Source organism: Notothenia rossii, assembly GCF_949606895.1.
Source record: "Notothenia rossii genome assembly, chromosome: 9".
In the NCBI taxonomy this organism is placed as follows: Eukaryota; Metazoa; Chordata; class Actinopteri; order Perciformes; family Nototheniidae; genus Notothenia; species Notothenia rossii.
Window position 1 is genome coordinate 56,550,235 of NC_136907.1, and position 20,498 is coordinate 56,570,732.

General features: G+C 43.0%; 1 protein-coding gene across 2 annotated transcripts in view; it reads right to left on the minus strand.

The window, feature by feature from the left end:
- The window catches only part of lrrc24 (leucine rich repeat containing 24), a 31,465-nt gene extending 11,458 nt beyond the window's left edge, over positions 1-20,007 (minus strand). Inside the window, exon 1 of one of the 2 annotated variants that reach the window (XM_079652418.1) lies at positions 19,888-20,007. The gene's annotated coding sequence lies outside the window, so the exon portion shown is untranslated. Of the gene's footprint in view, positions 1-19,639 lie in introns of both variants that reach the window. The other variant, XM_079652417.1, reaches the window with a different exon arrangement.
- Between the last annotated feature and the right edge of the window lie 491 nt (positions 20,008-20,498).

The following is a 20,498-nucleotide window of genomic DNA, read 5'->3' on the forward strand; positions in this document are numbered from 1 at the left end:
GAGCGATAGTCCCGACCACACACACACACACACACACACACACACACACACACACACACACACACACACACACACACACACACACACACACACACACACACACACACACACACACACACACACACACACACACACACACACACACACGCTCATAAACATGCGGAACGCAAAGTAGCACTTGTACACTAGCCACCGACAGTCAGGGACACACACTGACTGGCGGACACACGCATGCTTAACACTCGCACATCCCGCACACAACCAGCCATCAGTCAAAGAGTCGGGCCAAGTCGGATACAAACTGGCAGCCATGTAAGCGCTCGCACGCACGCACGCACGCACGCACGCACGCACACACGCACACACACACACACGCACACACGCACACTTAGTGTCAGCAGTAAAGAAAGCTCGGTTAATAAGCCTGCATTGATTTCTTGATATGGCCACTACAACTCTGTCCAGCTTGGCCATTGATTTTCACCATGAAAGCAGATATTTGGGTGTTGGATTTGGGATTGCATTTGTTGATGTCTTAAATGGAAAGAAAAGAAATGAATGCAGGTTTCGCTTGAATAGGTGTGTGTGTGTGTGTGTGTGTGTGTGTGTGTGTGTGTGTGTGTGTGTGTGTGTGTGTGTGTGTGTGTGTGTGTGTGTGTGTGTAAGTAACAGCAACACTCCCGACACTTCTCCCTGTGGAGCATTTGGTCTGAAACGTACTTATTCAGACTACATAAATCTTTGCTTTTTAAAAGTTCACATTATAAACTGCTGTGACAGGACTGTTTAGGATCTAGAGACTGGTGTTGCTAATGTAAACTGGCCGGCATAAAAGCTCAAAGGTTATTGAAATAGACGGTAAAGCAACCGAGAAATTGATTTCTTTGTCTCGGGCAATCTTATTACTCCATGCTACTGGGACTCCAACCTAATATATATGTTGAATAACAAGTGTCTGCTGTGGCTCAACAGGTTTGTGTTGGAATTCCTGCAGTCCAATTTGATTTGTGACTGATAATTGAGAAGTAAAAACGCAATGGCGACTTTATGACTGCACAATCGATATCCGTTTTCCAAGATTTACTTTTATGCACTCACTGTCCAGGAAGGGGGGATTGTAACTTCCCATCATCCACGCTCAAAGCTTAAAGAGAGATTGTAAACCTCTTTTATCTTTTGACAATTTCCTTTTTGTTATTTCATGCTTTCTTTCCTCTAATATCCAGTAACTTATCTGCAAGGCAGCACACATTATTGATTGATAAAACCATTAGTTGCACCTTAAAAACCCTAATAAAAGGGCTCTTCATGAGACATTGTTATCCAAAATGGGCAGATTGAATCATCTTGAGTGCACTGTTAAAAATCTTTAATAACAAACCATTATTTTTGATGGTATTTTGTCAAGAGCTGGATAAGAAGGTACAACCACTGTCATGTCTGTCATTTTAATGCAGATACAAACCGAAGCCAGTTCCTTTAGCTTAGCATTACTGATCAAATATTGTTTGTATAATCACTAAACAATCAAAAACATGTGAAAAAGTCAGAGGGCTATTATCCGACGGTGACTTCCTGGAGTCTTGTTGTGTCGTGAGGTGGACGGTTGAACAAAGCATCCTGCATTTTCTTTCTCGGAATTGTCACAATCCTATTGTTTTGTCACGTTTTTAGTTTAGTCTGTCTTGTTTTGGGTTTTATTTTGTAATTCTGTTCTCCTTGGCCCTTTCTCATTTCTCAAATTTCCCCTCCTCGACTCCTATCCTCGAGACTTAGTCCTGCCCACAGGAGATGCGAGCGGAGGACTCGAGGAGGGGAGTGTTGTGACTCGACAGATATGTTAGGTTTAGTTATGTTTTTACTCTAGTTTTGTGTTTTGATCTTGTCACTTCCTGTTTTTATTTTGAAAGTAATCTTTCCTCTCATTCCAGATCCCACATTTCCTGCCTTTGTGTGTTTCCCGCCCTTGAGATTGCTTGGCCCTGCCCTGATTGTTTTCACCTGTGCCCATCCCCCTCACCTATATACTGTAGCCCTGGTGTTTCTTTGTTCCTTTGTCAGTTCGTTATGTTTCATGTCGTGAGAACCTGGGTCTTTTTGACTCCTGATACCTACCTCGAGATTTAGACCTTTTGCCAAGTGAGTTTTTGTGTTGCTGTACAACTTAGCTTTGGCTATTTAACTGCTTTCTATTTTTTGAAAGTACGATTTAGTTTTTGTTATTAAAGAACATTCTATTTTTGGACAACTGTCTTCGAGTCCTGCTTTTGGGTCCTGCGTCCTGTGTCTCGGTTCATAACAGTACCAACTGACCAAAATATGGACCCAGCGGATTCAGAGACAGTGAAGATAGCTCTGCGAGCTCAAGGAATGAGACTACACCAGCATGAGGAGCAGCTGGGCGCCATCAACCTGGGGGTGAGGGACCTGACCGGCCGTCAGGAAAATGTTCGAGTCTCCGTCAATACTCAGGTGAATCACCTTGCCGAACAGCTGCACCATGTCCTCGCTCACCTGGAAGCTGGTTCATCCCCTCAGTCTCCTGCTGTTGCTTCCACACCAACTGCTCCAGCTGACCATGTGCCACCTCATGCTCCACCGCCTCGTCTGGCATCTCCAGAGCGATTCTCCGGAGATTCCGGTGACTGTCGCCCTTTCATTGTTCATTGTGATCTCCATTATAAATTTAACCCTGCTGCATTTCCCACTGATCACTCTAAAGTGGCCTTCATGGTGAGCCACTTAACGGGGAGAGCAGCGGCCTGGGCTACGTCCGAATGGGCGAGAGATTCACCTGCCTGTAATTCTCTGGATGTATTTAAAGACACACTCACCAAGGTGTTTAATCGCACGGCTCCTGGAAGAGGGGTAGCCAGAGCACTGATGCAGATTAAGCAGAGCCAGCGCAGAGTATCGGACTATGCCATTGGGTTCAGGACTCTTGCAGCAGATAGTGGCTGGAATTCTTCAGCACTGCTCGACGCCTTTTTGTCTGGTCTTTCTGATTCCATTAAAGACCAGTTAATACCTTTGGACCTCCCAGAAGACTTGGATTCTGTCATTTCACTGGCAGTTCGAATAGACAATAGACTGGCCCAAAGACAAAAAGAAAGGTTCAAGAATGTGGCACGTCTGCCTCGACACCAAGGAGACACACCAAGCCATCATCCCGCCTGGAGACCTCCTGCCGATACTCCTCCTGAGAGAAGAGTGCTCCCTAGTGTCTCAGATGAGCCCATGCAGTTGGGTCGGGCAAAGTTGACTCCGGAGGAACGTCTTCGGCGCATTCAGGAGGGCAGGTGTTTTTACTGTGGGGAGCAGGTGCACCTCCTGGCTTCTTGTACAGTAAAAGGTCGGGCTCATCAGGGACGAGGAGGACTCTGGTGAGCCGACTGTCATCTGGATTCCCTCCTCGTACATTGACACAGGTACAGGTAAAAGTAGACAGACATGTTTTCATAGACTCTGGTGCAGATGTTTGAAGCAACCGTTAAAGGCCTCTGCTCTGGATGGTCGGTTATTGTTTACCGTTACCCATTGTACTATGCCCATTGAAATAACCATAAATGCAACACATACTGAACACATCACTTTCCATTTATTTGACTCTGCTCAGCATCCACTTATTCTTGGTTACCAATGGTTAGTCAAGCACAACCCACACATAGACTGGAGATCTTGGAGAGTGGATGGGGAGAGGACTGCAAACATTTCTGTTTGAGAGACAATAAGACTGGTGACAACACTCCCCATGCTAGAAGGATTGAGACCCAAAATGTTGTCCAGATTGCATGTACAGAAATGACTGAGGCTATCCAAGTACAGGAGCAAGATTTCCCTGACAAGTCCAAGGTGCCCAGTTGCTATTGGGATCTGAAGGAAGTTTTTAGTAAAGCCTGAGCCACTGCCCTGCCACCACATAGGCCTAATGACTGCGCTATAAACTTGGTACCTGGCTCCCCCATTCCCAAGGGTCGCCTCTACTCTCTTTCCGGACCTGAAAGGGAGGCCATGAACAATTATATTGAGAGCTCCTTGCAGACCGGACTCATTCGCCCTTCCTCGTCACCGGTGGGAGCGGGCTTCTTTTTCGTTGACAAAAAGGATGGATCACTCCGGCCCTGTATAGATTACAGCCCTCTGAACGCAATCACCATCAAAAACAGGTACCCTCTCCCACTCATCTGCTCCACCTTTGAACCTTTGACGCCGACATTTTCACCAAACTGGTTTTAAGGAATGCTTATCATTTGGTGAGAATCAGGGAGGGGGACGAATGGAAGACTGGATTTAACACACCAAGTGGACACTATGAGTACCTAGTGATGCCTTTTGGCTTGACAAACGCACCGGCAGTGTTTCAGGCCCTCATAAATGAGGTGTTGGGGGACTTCCTGAATAAGTTTGTGTTTGTATATCTTGATGACATTTAGATTTTTTCTCCTGACAACATAACCCACCAGCAGCATGTCCGTCAAGTCCTCGACCGCCTGCTACAGAACCAACTTTATGTCAAAGCAGAGAAGTGCGAGTTCCATGTCCAAACCACATCGTTCCTGGGTTTCATCATTGCCCCCGGTCAAATAAAGATGGACCCTGCCAAGGTCAGTGCCTTGGCTGAGTGGCCAGTTCCTGTTAACAGGAAAAAACGACAGCAGTTCCTGGGGTTTGCACATTTTTATAGACGTTTCATCAGGAATTTCAGTTCTATTGCTTTCCCGCTACATGTACTTACCTCTCCTCATGTCCCTTTTGAATGGAACTCCAAAGCTGCTAACGCTTTTCAAGGCCTAAAGGAGATGTTCACCTCTGCTCCCATCCTCACCATCCCAGATCCACTTCGACAGTTCGTGGTAGAGGTGGATGCCGCTAACCTCGGTGTGGGGGCAGTTCTCTCTCAGCGGGCTGCAAAGGATAATAAGCTCCATCCCTGCGCTTATCTCTCCCGTAAGTTGTCCCGAGCGGAAAGGAACTATGACGTGGGCAATCTTGAACTACTGGCAGTAAAACAAGCCTTGGAGGAGTGGAAACATTGGCTAGAGGGGGCTGCTCAGCCGTTCCTGGTATAGACAGACCACAAAAACCTCGAATACATAAAAAAGGCTAAGAGACTGAATTCACGTCAGGCTAGATGGACGCTTTTTTTCAGTCGTTTTGATTTTACCTTGTCATTTAGACCTTGCTCCCAGAACACCAAGCCAGATGCCTTGTCCCGTCTGTTTGACCCTGAGCCTGCTGCCAAGAAACCAGAACCCATCCTACCACTGAACCGTGTGGTAGGAGCGGTAACTTGGCAGATTGAAAAAGAGGTGCAGCAAGCAAATGTTGAGAGCCCAGCACCTAGTGAGTGTCCGCCTAATAGGCTGTTTGTTACAGTGCCCTTGCGCTCCAAGATCATTCACTGGGCTCACACGTTCTTGCTCACTTGTCATCCTGGGGTTAGAGGAACCATGTTCGCACTTAAGCAGCGTTTCTGGTGGCCGTCCATGGCTAAAGATGTTGGTGAATATGTGAATGCCTGTCCTGTTTGTGCTCGCAGCAAAACTTCTTCCAGGTCTCAGGCGGGGATGCTGCAGCCGTTGCCCATTCCTCAATGGCCCTGGTCTGACATATCCATGGACTTTGTTACTGGACTCCCGGTGTCTCAAGGTAATACCACTGTGCTAACAGCGGTAGATCGTTTTTCTAAAATGACTCATTTTGTTCCATTGACCAAGCTACCCTTCGCCAAGGAAACGGCAGAAATTATGATGATCAATGTGTTCCGGATACATGGATTTCCCAGGGATATTGTGTCAGACCGGGGCCCACAGTTTGTTTCCAAGTTCTGGAAAGAGTTCTGCAGTCTTATTGGAGCCACCGCTAGCCTCTCCTCTAGGTATCACCCCCAGTCCAACGGACAAACGGAGAGATTAAATCAAGTGTTGGAGACATGTCTGAGGTGCTTGTAATTAGCCCCCAGGTTTGTTGGTCCCTTTCCAATAACAAAGATTCTGAACCAGGGTGTCCGCGGGGTCTTAAAAAGTAGTAAAAGTTGATAAATCAATTTTGCGAAAATTAAGGCTATTAAAAAGTATTAAAAAGTATTAAACGGCATTTTCCAAGGTATTAAGAAGTCCCACAGCAACGACAACATGAAACACCCTTTAATTTACTGAAACGACATGTCGGGAAACCCCCTCAAGGCGGCCCCATGCATAGCGCGCCGTAAAATGCTGCTTCTTATTTTAAGTTTCGTTGCCTTGCTCGGCTCTGTGGGGTGGGGGGTCCCAAGGTGGGTAGACCGGCATACGCAACGCTCTGGGGGTCCAACGGCTCCGTGTGTAAGCCCTATATGATCATTTGCTGATAACAATGAAATAGCCCGCCTCCCTCTTCCCACGTCTCCTGCTGCTGCTAGGCTGTCAGAAGAGGGGGAGGAAAAGAGAGGCAGGCACCGTTTATTAAATATTATGTTACAGAGAACAGTCGTTATCAATTTGTTTTAAAGCTCAATAAAAAACAAGGAAGACCTCTGATCGGCACTTTTCTAATTTTGTACGGAAGATTTATACTTTAACAGACATGTTGACCGGCGGAATTTTTTTTTTAACGGAAACTCTGCCACATGGTTCCCTCGTCCCTTGGAAGAGGCGGAGAGGTGGGTGTTTTTCATCTGCTGGTGGACTACCTGAGAAATATACAGCAGGAGAACATGCCGTCCAACGCGGAGAATAAACAGAAGGGCAACCATGCAACCATGCTCCGGGGTCTTCTTCGCTGCTTTAGGTGTATTTTGTGGCGGCAGCAGCGCCACTTACAGGCCTGGCATATGTACTACAGCGTTTCCAGCATTTCCAGCGGTCTAGTGTGAACGGACACATTAATGAATGGAATGCGTGTGAACGGAAGACTTTTTTGCGTTTGCGTATGCGTTTTACCGTATGCATCCTCGTGGGGCCGGGGTCTAAGCCAAACTATATCCGGTCACAGAGATCTGCTATTTTAAAGTAAAGTCAACACATATAGACCCTAAATATAGTCTATATTAAGAACGAGAAAAGTCTTAACATATACATATAGTTTTTTGTAAACATATGACAAATGTGTGAGGGTGATGACGTCAGAGCATCGTCCTATGTGCCAGGGCTTAGCCCCGGACAGCCCCAGCCCAATTTAACCCCTGGGTATTTGTGAGGGAGCTCCTATATGGCATTACCCCGCTGAAGCTCACCAAAGTTTAATATATTTCATAGTTCAAAGTTTTGTCAATTGTTTTATTTATTGGTCAAATACTTGTTTCTAATGGTTTCTGAGGAGTTTTACTGGAATGAAAGAGCACAGAAGCAACAAAGCAGCATACTGCATTAAACCTGACCTTCACAGAGAGGTTGAAGTTCATGTGGAGAGGAGGCTTCAGTAGTCTGTCTGCACTCTGTTTAGTTGTGCTATCTTACAATCAATATAGTAAATGTGAGGTAAAGTGTGTAGGCAATGTAACCGGTTAGAACTCAAAGTTCCGATGAGGTCTTAAAATGTATGGAAAGGGTCTTAAAAAAGGTCTTAAAAGGTATTAAATTTGACCTCAGGATTCCGGGATATACCCTGTGAACCCTGTTTCTGTGCGCCTGCGACTCCCCAGGTCCCTGCGGGTCCACCCTACATTCCACGTTGGGAAGATCAAGCCTGTCAAGGAAAGCACTTTGGCGCCCGCCAGGGACGTGCACAGGCATTTTGGGGGGCAGGGGCTCAAGTGAGAAAAAGGGCACATCCCATAATCATTTATTAAAAAAAATGTAAAAGTAAAATATAGTTGCACATCTCTGGCGTACCAACCAATTAATTTGAATACCCTCACACTCACGCAATTGTTTAATACTCAACATAATACAAAATAATCAGTTAACACAGAGACAATGGTCGTCTTTAGTATTCACTACGCACAAGAGCAGACAACAACAAAGGAAACTATGCCACAATGTGCATGTTTTCTATGCTACTAGTTAAACTTGATATAATAATTAGTTTATTTTAGCACAACATTAAGTCCTTTGAATTATTTTTGTGGTATTAAAATAAATAACACTTTAAAATCAACAAAAATGTTCACGCAAAACTGAAAAAGGCTGTTCTCTACATAAATACGCAAACCAACCTACACTCCAAACTACAAGTAGGCCTAAGTTTAGTTACAACAATTACACTTAGTGCATTCTCCTCCTACTCATTTACTTAATTTAATTGGACAAAACACATAAAAAAATCGGAAAAAACTGTGAACAAATATGTATTAAGAACATGCAAAAATACTGCAACTTTATTGAAATTATTTAACAAGGTCTTGAAATCTGAAATTAAATGTTTTGTTAATAACTTATTTTGTTACTAACTTTCTTTGTATCTTGTATCTTTCTTTGCACTTGGAAGTTGTTAAATATTTTTTTGTGTCTTCACTTGTTGTCTCTCCTTCCTCCCTTAGCAGCAACCTTCTGGGGGCCATGTCCCTGTAGATGTGTATTATTTCACTGTGGATAGCAGGAATGTCCTTCTCAATAGCGAGGAGGAGGAGATGAGAAAGCCTCTCTTCTGTACTTTGGCTTCTGAGTGTGTCTTTCACACACTGGCAGCTTAGTCATTTGTTCATCACCACTCACCTTCAAAATAAACCAAGAAAAGCCGGCATAACATGGGACAGTAAAGTGGGAGGTGCTGCTACCTGTCTGTCTGAAGGGACGGCCGATGTCCGCACCGCTGTGCGCGAGACGTGGAGGGAGGGAGGGAGGGAGGGAGAGAGAGCAGCGGAACTTCACAGTCTAATCTCCCGACCTGATATTTTTATTTTTTATTCAATCAATATATTTTTGGAAAGTGTGCACAAACAGCAGTAGATACATATTCATTTTGTTAAGTATTATTATTTGATGACGCCCTTAGTCTGTGTACTACGGTAGCAGTCGCACTGTTATTCTGTTCTTGTATGAAGGTACGTCCTAATGTGACGTCACTACGTTGACTGTTGTCAGTCTGTGAATAAACTTACCGGAGACATGCTGAAGAGAATACCGAGTCTGATTTACTTATTGTTCATACGCGATTCATGTGCACCCAAGCTTAACAGGTTATGGGCCCAGGCAGAGTTGGACACAAACCGACTTGGAGATAAGTGAGTTAGATTATCGGAAGAAGTGTTACGCGACGTATTACGCGTTAGCCAATTAAGCTAACAAGCTAGCTTAGCAAGTGAAGTATATTAGCAAGCTAGTAGCCCTCGCGGTAAAGTTGGCGCGCAAAAATGGCAAGCAGAGCAACAGGTCTCCTGGCACCGCAGCTCTTATTCAAAGGATGTGAAGATAAGTATGACCTTTGGGAAACAAGATTCCTAGGCTGCTTACATACTCTGAGGCTAAAAGAGACTATCTTACATGAGCCCACCGGTGCTGATCAAGAACAGCTAGATGCAGATAGAAGGAAGAATGCTGATTGCTATGCTGAGCTAATAAGGCTGATAGATGATAAGAGCCTGTCGCTAATAAGACATGAGGCCGCAGATGACGGCAGGAAGGCTCTGAAAATACTGAAAGAACATTATTCAGGGAAAAGCAAGCCGAGGATAATAAACTTATACACGTCGTTAACGAGGCTGCACATGGCAGACAACGAGAGTGTTACCGACTACATGATAAGGGCAGAGAACGTGATTACAGCCCTGAGAGATGCAGGCGAGACCATGAGTGATGGACTGACCATAGCCATGATACTAAATGGGTTACCAGACTCCTTCAAGCCATTCGCCGTCCATGTAACACAGAACGAAGATAACGTTACGTTCACAGACTTTAGAAGAAGATTAAGGGTCTATGAAGAGTCGGAGAAAATGAACACAGCAGAATCCACAGATAATGTGATGAAAACATGTGCAAGGCAAGGCCGAGGCACCAAGACGCACGCTAGCAACAGAAGAGATGAAGATGCCAATGTGACGTGCTACAAGTGTGGAATAAAAGGACACATATCAAGAAAATGTTTTCGAAAAGTGTGGTGCGGTTACTGCAAAAGGAATACACACGATGAATCACTCTGTAAGAAAAAGGGGGGAGAAGATGGTGCCAGAAAAGTCGCAGAGGAACAGAATGGCGACCAAGACCATCTCTTCAAGGCCAAGCACACAAAGAGCGGGAAACCACCAGACAACGTGAAGATGAAAGGCATCATGGTGGACGCAGGAGCGACATCCCACATCGTGAACGACATCGGAAAGTTTAAAAGCTTCGACGATTCATTCCAGCCCGAGTCTCATTCAGTGGAGTTAGCTGACGGGACCAAGTGCAATGGAACAGCACAGAGAAGAGGAACGGCGGTGATATGTCTATTAGACGACGCCGGACGACAACACAGAGCACAGCTACGGGATGCACTGTACATGCCCTCATACCCACATGACATCTTTTCGGTGGCAAGAGCAACAAACGGAGGGGCGACAATCACCTTCAAGAAAGGGGACAGTCACATGGTTACCAAAGACGGCAGCAGGTTTGACATCCATGAAAGTGTAAATTTGTATTACTTACCAACTGTTGAGGGGAATGTTGACCAATGTAAAGGGTGTCACGACATGCAAACTTGGCATGAAATTTTGGGTCATTGCAATTACGAAGATGTACAAAATTTACAAGGTGTAGTGAAAGGCATGGAGATAAGAGGAAGTGCAGTCAAACCAGCTCAGTTGTGTGAAGTGTGTACACAGGGCAAGTTCACCCAAACGAGAAATAGGGAGCCAGACAAAAAGGCTAAGATGCCCTTAGAACTAGTCCACACAGACTTAGCCGGTCCCATGTCAACACCAAGCATAGAAGGGCACAGATATACACAGTCTTTTACAGACGACTACTCTTGTACTATTTTTGTGTATTTTCTAAGGTCCAAGAGTGATACAGTGCAGGCCACAGAAAGGTTCTTAGCAGACATAGCACCTTACGGAGAAGTTAAGTGTATCCGTTCAGATAACGGCACTGAGTTTACAAGCCGAGACTTCCAGGCACTGTTAACCAAAAATAGGATTAGACACGAGACGTCTGCACCCTATTCACCCCACCAAAATGGTACAGCAGAGAGAGGTTGGCGAACTCTCTATGATATGGGCAGATGCTTACTGATAGAAAGCAAGTTACCAAATAAACTATGGAACTACGCCATACAGACAGCAGCTTATGTAAGGAACAGGTGTTACAGTAGGCGCACAAAGAAAACGCCATACGAGCTGTTCACAGGCAAAGAACCAAATATATCCAAACTTCAGAAATTTGGGTCAGTGTGTTTTGCTTACAAACAAGAGAAGGGAAAGCTCGACCCTAGGTGTGAGCAAGGTGTTTTCATAGGCTATGATAAAAATATCCCAGCTTACCTGGTGTATTATCCAGACACAGAGAGGGTCCAAAAGCACAGATTGGTAAAATTCACAACAAAGGGGGATAAAGAAAAGGAAACACAAACACCAGAGTCATCCAATGAATATGGTGATAGTGATGTACATCCCAGGGTCAAGGACAGCGATGAAAATGTTGTTGATGAATGTGATGTGGGAAATGTGCCAGGTCAAGATACTCAAAGTGGTGCTTCTGGGACTTTACCTGAACAGACTGAACGTACACAGCCGGGTAAAGTCACCGAGACTCCAAACAGAAAAAACCCACCCAGAACCAGGAGGAGACCAGCTCACCTACAGGAGTTTGAGACTGACGATACGGAGGACAAACTGCAAACATGCATGGATTTTTGTTACAGAGCAGTATGCGACATTCCTCAAACCTTCCAGGACGCCATAGCGTCACCCAAATCAAGGCAGTGGAAAAATGCCATGAACGAGGAGATGAGATCACTGGAGGAGAACGAGACCTTCAACCTCACCCAATTGCCACCAGGCAAACGGGCAGTGGGGGGTAGATGGGTCTACGCACTCAAGAGTGACATTGATGGGTCAGACAAGTACAAGGCGCGATTTGTAGCTAAAGGCTACAGTCAGAAACCAGGAATCGACTATGATGAGACATTCTCACCCACAGCTGATATGACAAGTGTAAGAGTACTCATGCAAAAGGCAGCACAGGAGAACTTAATCTTACACCAAATGGATGTTAAAACAGACTATTTACATGCACCCATTGATTGTGAAATATATATGACACAACCAGAAGGTTATGAGAAACAGTCAAAAACAGGTGAAGAGTTAGTATGCAAGTTGCACAAATCTCTCTATGGTTTAAAGCAGTCAGGCAGAAACTGGAATGCTATGTTACATACATGTTTGACTGAAAATGGTTTTGTACAAAACCCCGCTGATCACTGTGTGTATACAAGAGAAAAGCACAGCGAAAAGGTAATCCTAATAATATGGGTTGACGATCTCATTATAGCAGCCAGCAACGAGGGTGTATTGGAAAGTGTAAAGGGGATGCTCACTGAAAGGTTCAAAATGAAAAACCTGGGAAAGTTGAAATATTTCTTAGGTATAGATTTTGAGCAAACAGAAGGTCAAGTCAAAATGTCTCAAAAGAGATATGTGAGCAAAATACTGGAGAGATTTGAAATGCAGGATTGCAAGTCCAGAGACACACCATGTGAGCCAAAACTAGAATACACAGCAGACGCTGAAAACATTAAAGAGCCAAGAAAGTACAGGCAGGCAGTAGGAAGTTTAATCTACTTGTCCACATGCACTCGACCAGATATATGTTTTGTGGTCAGTAAACTATCTCAGCACTTTGCTGAACCAACTGAAGAGCACTGGAACACAGTAAAACATGTGTTCAGATACCTTAAAGGTACAGCAGAACAGGGGTTATGCTTTAAGAGAAATGACACAGATAGACTAGGTCTGAGAGTGTACAGTGATGCTGACTGGGCATCAGACGTAACAGACAGACGTAGTACATCAGGATATTGTGCCAGTCTCAGTGAAGGAAGCTCCTTGATCTCATGGAAGGCAAGGAAACAACCTACGGTTGCACTATCTACCTGCGAGGCAGAGTACATGGCCTTAGCATCAGCCATACAGGAATACATCTACTTAGAACAATTACTCAGAGGTATAGACAAATACAAATATGCACAAACAAAGGTGTACGAAGACAACCAAGGTACTATAGCACTAGCCAGAAACCCAGTAAACAGGCAAAGGTGCAAGCACATTGATATTAAGTACCATTTCATAAGGGAGACTGTAAATAGTGGAAAGGTAATTTTGGAATACTGTCCTACTGAGCAAATGATCGCTGATGTGATGACAAAACCAGCCACCAAAATAAAGCTAAAGAGGTTTGCTCAGGATATGTTTGGCACCTAGAAGGGCAAAGAGTTAACATAGTTAAGGTAAAAGAAAAAGAAGCCTTATTTTGTTTTGTTCTCAGGTAACCCAGTAAGCTAAGAGCGAGTGGGGGTGTTAAGTATTATTATTTGATGACGCCCTTAGTCTGTGTACTACGGTAGCAGTCGCACTGTTATTCTGTTCTTGTATGAAGGTACGTCCTAATGTGACGTCACTACGTTGACTGTTGTCAGTCTGTGAATAAACTTACCGGAGACATGCTGAAGAGAATACCGAGTCTGATTTACTTATTGTTCATACGCGATTCATGTGCACCCAAGCTTAACACATTTATTTAAAATAACCCCATAAAAAGGGCACTTTCTGTGGAGGAAGAAAAAGGGCAGGGCCTCAAGCCCACTTTGAGGTCCATGTGTGCACGTGCCTGGTGCCCGCAACCAAACCTCCGACACCCCCCAGAGTTGTTGATGGTGGCCTTGTTTATACGGTCAAGAAACTGCTGGCAGTCCGAAGAAGGGGACGTGGCAGGCAGTTCCTCGTTGACTGGAAAGGCTATGGAGCAGAGGATAGGATGTGGATTCCTTCTCGCTACGTTGTGGATCAGGAGTTGATCAGGGATTTCTACAGGCAACATCCTAATCTGCCTGGGCCGTCAGGAGACGTCCCTAGAGGGGGGGGGGGGGGGGGGTAATGTTGTGACTCGACAGATATGTTAGGTTTAGTTATGTTTTTACTCTAGTTTTGTGTTTTGATCTTGTCACTTCCTGTTTTTATTTTGAAAGTAATCTTTCCTCTCATTCCAGATCCCACATTTCCTGCCTTTGTGTGTTTCCCGCCCTTGAGATTGCGTGGCCCTGCCCTGATTGTTTTCACCTGTGCCCATCCCCCTCACCTATATATAGCCCTGGTGTTTCTTTGTTCCTTTGTCAGTTCGTTATGTTTCATGTCGTGAGAACCTGGGCCTTTTTTTTACTCCTGATACCTACCTTGAGATTTAGACCCTTTGCCAAGTGAGTTTTTGTGTTGCTGTACAACTTAGCTTTGGCTATTTAACTGCTTTCTATTTTTTGAAAGTACGATTTAGTTTGTTATTAAAGAACATTCTATTTTTGGACAACTGTCTTCGAGTCCTGCTTTTGGGTCCTGTGTCCTGTGTCTCGGTTCATAACAGGGAGCCGAGGAGAGAGGAGGGGAAGCAGCAGGCGTTTAGAGAAATCAGAAATCCTCTCCTCTGAGCGGTCATATTAAATAGGCGTCCATTAATGATGACAGGAGGCACAGCAGCCCTCTGTCTGATGGACAGATGTGTTCATGACCACATATATTTACTTTGATTCATTGACAGTGCGGTATAATGAGACAATAACAGGCTACAGATGTGGACACACACACATACACACATATATATATTTATATAAATATATACAATTTCAGAATCAAACCTAGCACTCTCATAATAACGTAACACTATCAGAGACTGGATATATTCCCCCCCCCCCCCCCCCTCTCTGGTCGCTAAAATGAGGAACTAATTATGGGCCAAAAGTTGTATTTACAAGTATTAAAAGTAAGCAGAGGACACCAAACCAACTGAGACCTGTCTGTCCGCCGCATCTACGCACACACTGTACCACACGGCTCCTAAAGCACATAATCAGGCTACAGCCGTTGTGTATTTTATTATGTGAAGCACTAAATGGTTTTAGAAAAATATTGACTCTTTGTTTGTATATATCTACTAAACTAAAGCAAATAAAGAGAGTAGGCCTGTTATACTGAGTGATATATATTATACACACTGCTCTGTTTTCTGCACGGACCTCACAGCTGTTCTCTCTGTAAACATCGCGTCGCGAATATCCAGGGGATGCATGCAGAGCTGTCATTGGCTGAGATAAGTCCGGCCGTGCGTCACGACTCTTTGAAACATCTCTGTTCCCGGAAATGCATCCACGAAGGAGCCGTGGAGGACCCATCAGTGTATCCTCGGTTAGAGCTCCTCCAGAGAGCCTCCTCGACGCTCGGTCATCGAAGTGCATTTAGAGAAATGAGATGTCCTTCAACCTGGCGCGCTGAAATTCATTTCCGGGTCACTACCGGAGGACCGAGGGGGAATTGACTAAATGAGAAAGGGCTCTTGTGTCTTGTCTTCCTTCCTGTGTTTTTCCTCCTGTGTCTGACTGTCTAATTGTGTTCACCTGTTGCCCTTGTGTTTCTACCTCCCCTGCCCAGCTGTTTCTTGTCCCGTGATTACCCCTCTCTGTATTTATTCTTGTCTTTCCCTGTGTTCCCCTGTCGGTTCATTGTTTGTCTTTCCCTTCACGTCACGCTCCATGTTTGTCCCTTTAGTTTTGATCCTGGGATCTTTACTCGTGCTCCCCTGAGTTGGTAATGTTAAGTTTGTTTCTTGTTGTCTTTTTTCATTGGCTTTTGTAAAATAAAACTCGCTTTTTGTTATCCCTTAAAACCCGCTTATCCTTTAATACTGCATTTGGGTCCTACCTTTTCCACGCACCGTAACAGGAATTCACCCAGAATTAACTTGTGTGTTACAAACATCTCAAGCTGATGCCTTAGGTATTAAAAAAAACAGTTCTGCATAAATACATTTTATATTCCAGCAGGGACACCGACCCGAGATATTTAGTAGTGTTTAATGGACATATTTGTTAAAAATGTACACAAAAGCAGGGAAAGCTCAGAATACTAGAAGAAAATGGGAAGAATTTAGAAAAGTATTGATCCAACGTTAGCACAAGGATAATAATATATTATTATTATTATTAATATTTCAAATATCTTAGTAAGTTAAGAGTAAGTTTACTTAACTAACTGTTTTTATTTTTGTTTCCGGTCTTTATGCTAAACTAAGATAAGCTAAACTAAGCTACTCCTGTACAGTTATGAAATATGTATTGCTAGCAGGAAAGCACAAAGAGTGTATTCCCCGAAGTGATGATTGTGACTCTTTTTAAAAAACCAAATAAAGAAAACATGGTCTGTCTGTCTGTGTCTGTCTGTGTGTTTTTTCTGTCAGTCATTGAATGCAGGCATTTTGCAATTGAATGTTTCAAAAGAAGTCTTGCTCTCTCTGTTTCCTGTTCTTCACATTCTGATTGAACCCCAATTTTGTTCACCTATGTCTCTGACTGGGGGAGTGTGTGAGGGAAGCCAAATAAACACACACACACACACACACACACACACACACACACACACACACACACACACACACACACACACACACACTTGACTTTTGCTGAGTAGTTATGTTTTCACATTGTAATGGATGGATGAGATCAGACAGGATGGATGATGGATGGAGGGGAATCACACCCTCTTTCTATTGAAAAGAAAAACAATGACTTCCATTTGAATACTATCCCCAATTCTAATAAAAGTGTCCACATGAATGCGCTTGATTTGATTTAGTTGTGTTTCCCCGATGTTCCAGATGGGTGCATCTGAATTATACATAAAACTCCTTTTATGGCAGCTCTGTTGAAAGTGCAGGTATTACTGAAGCAGCAATGAAATTGTGTTGCGTGCTGTGTTTGTCCAAAAAAATGAAATGTATTCTATGCAATGCTACGATAAAGATCGCTTATCACCACGCCATATTGCTTTGCAGGAATATTGGGTGTGCGGGTGTGCATTGAATCCTCGAAAATTGTATTTCTTTGTTGCCATGGAAGTGACAGCATCTGCAAGTGATGCATGTCACACGGATGTCAAATAACACTGGCTTGTACTGTGGTTGGCATATAGACAGGAAAATAATGAAATTGTAAAACTAATCTGTTTTTCTCCCTATATTTCAGCTGATCTTCCCCACCTGCCCATACTGTTCTAAACCAAGTGCAGAATTGCTTGTGCGGTACAATTACATGCAGCTTAAAGAGATTTCAGTCTTCATTGTCTGGCAGACAGTAACCAATGAAAAATTAAAGATCTCTGCAGGCATAATAGTCAACTTGTCCGTACGGATCTGTCCACACAAGAAAGATCCCCCACACCCCCGGATTTAAACAAACAAGGTTTTATGTTGGGGCGCGCTGTTTGACTCCACACAGCTTCATGTAGAGAATAGCAATTAACCAGAGATCTGATTTTAAAAGTTGACTTTAAGGAAGATCAGGATCACTTAGACGTCAGAATTAGGGAACATGACGGTCTTCCTGTGTAGCATGCAACAGTGAGCCACTAGTGTCCTAATCAGACTGTATTTTTCCTGGCATCTCCCATAGTGTCACAGTGATGCTTCTGCCAGATTCTTAGCGGGTGTGTGCTGTGCTCAGCACTGATCTTATAATGCTTCATTATTTCCCTCCATCACAACAGTATCACTTTAATATTCCTGTGTGATTTGAATACGAAATGGCTCTGCAGTGAAATTACTTGTAATTTATCTTCAAATTGTATTCTAAGATTAAGACAGCTGTTTTAGTGCTTTAGTACTGCGGCATGATGGGAAAATCTATAGACAATCTTAAGTAACGGCTCACTGCTGCCTTAATTTCAAATGTCTTTTTCTTCATCTACGTTTATCAGAGGAGCAGCAAGACCAATTAGTTAATGAGTGTATCATGGGATAGTGGCTCAGTAGCCAGTTTGATTGGGAATGCAAATAACAGTTATTTTCTTTATCAATTAATCTTGTATTTAACTGATTAGTTTAATTTGAAATATGAATACTTGAACTGTATGTTGGTCTATAAACTTTAAGAATATGATAAAATGTGGATCAGTGATTCCATAAGCCTGTCCTCCTCAATTGTGTTCTTTTGTTTTCTGAAAGATATTTAGTTTACTGTTTAAAAGTGGTACAAAAAACACAAGATATTCTCATTTTAGTAGATGAAATCTGAGAATCTCGCCTCTTTTTTGTAAAAAATGACTAAAACCATTTAATCGATTATCCTATATACTGCAGATTTATCTAAAAGTTGACATCTAATCAATGAATCTTTGCAGCGCTATATTTGATACATCCTGCCAAAACAAAAGCAGTCCCAAACAACAGCGCTGCTATGAGACCAACATTACAAATGGGTCAATATTTAGCTTGTGGTCTTTTATTAAAGAGATTTCAATTCAACTTGATGCTACAGTTTGTGACGTTGTTGAATTGTGTACTATTGCACATCTACAAAAACACAATCCATTTTATTAGGTACACCTGTACAGTCTAATGAAATCCATCATAACTATTCTGCCCTACAACGTACGGCAGTAGGTTCACTTAATTTCCATTATGCTCAGTTTTTCTTGACACTGCCATAAAGATGTTATTACAGTCATAAGTTTGAGCATTTAGGTTGGTGTCATTATGGGTTGTGCTGGACTGCATTCTATGTTTTTGAGTTTATCAAGATGTTTTGATGTATGATCTCATCAGAATATGATTTAAATTAAAGATGCTAATTTTCATATGTCATATATTGGACAGAATGATATTCTACCATTAGCAGAATTGTAACATTAAGTCTTGATTTGGGTTTTTTAAGCTTTTGTTGTTGTTGCTTTTGTTATGCATTGAGATGTGTTTCTATTATTGTGTCCACCCCATCAATGACAACAAAGGTAGCCTCATTTAAAAAATAATAATATTGGCCTATTGGCTTCAACAACACCTGGACTAATCGATTAGTCGATCAACTCTCACAAAATCACGAACTTATTATGACAATTGATTAATGGGCATTTTTTCATTCAGAAATAGCAGTTTGCAGCCTCTCAAATATCGAGATTTTCAGCTTTTTTCTGTTTTCATATCATACTGAAGTGAAATCTTTGTGTTTTGGACTAACAGAACCAGACATTTAAAGACGTCACATTGGACTTTGAGAATTGTATGGACAAATCGATTGATCCAGAACATGAATGGCTAGATGTATTAATAATGATAGCAATCTTTATTTACAGCCCGAATTCCAGATGTGACTGCAGTCTACATTTTACTAAAAAGAATATTAAACTATAAAAACATATTCACCCAAATAAATTCGGATGTTCTCAGGAGCAACGATGACTCAATTTGGAGTCTGGATGCCTTAAAGGTAACCTTAGTGAAAACAAAATGTTGTTTGATTTAACTTTAACTTCTTTTAACATGATATACTCCTACGCACAAAACACACCAGACCTTTTGTTCCACTCTCATGCGCTAATCTCCCAAAGTACACCGCAGACAGTTCCATACTTCAATACACAGCAACAAAAACAATCTTCCTTCATGTGGATTAAACCGTATGAAATGGGATTCTCTAACAAACAACATTTGAAAACCTCTATCCCAAGCGCGCACTGTCCCCACAAAAACACAAAACTGCGTCCTACCGTTTCCCTGCTTGCGCGGACTTGTTCCCGGCAGTGGTCTTCTCACTTGGAATACAAATTTTTAAAGAAAAAAAGGAAAATGATAAATCCCAGTTCAAATCAGTGCAGATAGATGAGCAGGAGCATTGTTTGCCTCCTATCGCTCGCTTTTCTTTCCACTCGTTTCTGACTGGGCAGAGGTTTAGTATCCACACTGGCTGAGCTCGTCCATTTTAATTGGACGCTGGGATCCCAAGGAAGCTGCTCACCAAACTGACTGCCAATGTGGACGACAGCGCTGATGGTGGTCGATATATATCTTATCCTCCTCCTCTGGTAGTGTTATTTGTCTTGATTAATTTCCCCCTTTCTTCCCTTGTTTTCCCGACAATGATATCCTCCAATAGTGACCCACTCCTCTGATTACCCCTGCTTGACTTCACTCCCTCCCCCTTTTAGAGTGAGAGAGAGGGGGAGAGAGAGAGAGAGAGAGGGAGAGAGAGAGGGAGAGACAGAGTGAGTGAGAGAGTGAGTGAGAGAGAGAGTATTTTTTATCCTCGTTCACTTTCAAAACAAACATTTGGTGTCGTATGGGTTGTTGCATTTAACCTTAAGACTTATCTCCTCTTAAAGAGCATCTTGCAGGTTTTTTTTTTTCTACATTTCTGCTTAAACTTGCTTGAAAATTACAATTTAAAAAGTGAATGTAGGATTTGATATGTTTTACGAGACATAAGGGCAGGAATTCAGAGGGAAAGGAGCAATTTTGAGCTCTGCTCTTAAAAACTGCTTTTTTTTAAGGTCATATGTCAAACGCGTCATATTACATCACAAAGGGGAAACATCTCCGCTCTCTGACCGTGGGTAGAGTTAGTAGTTG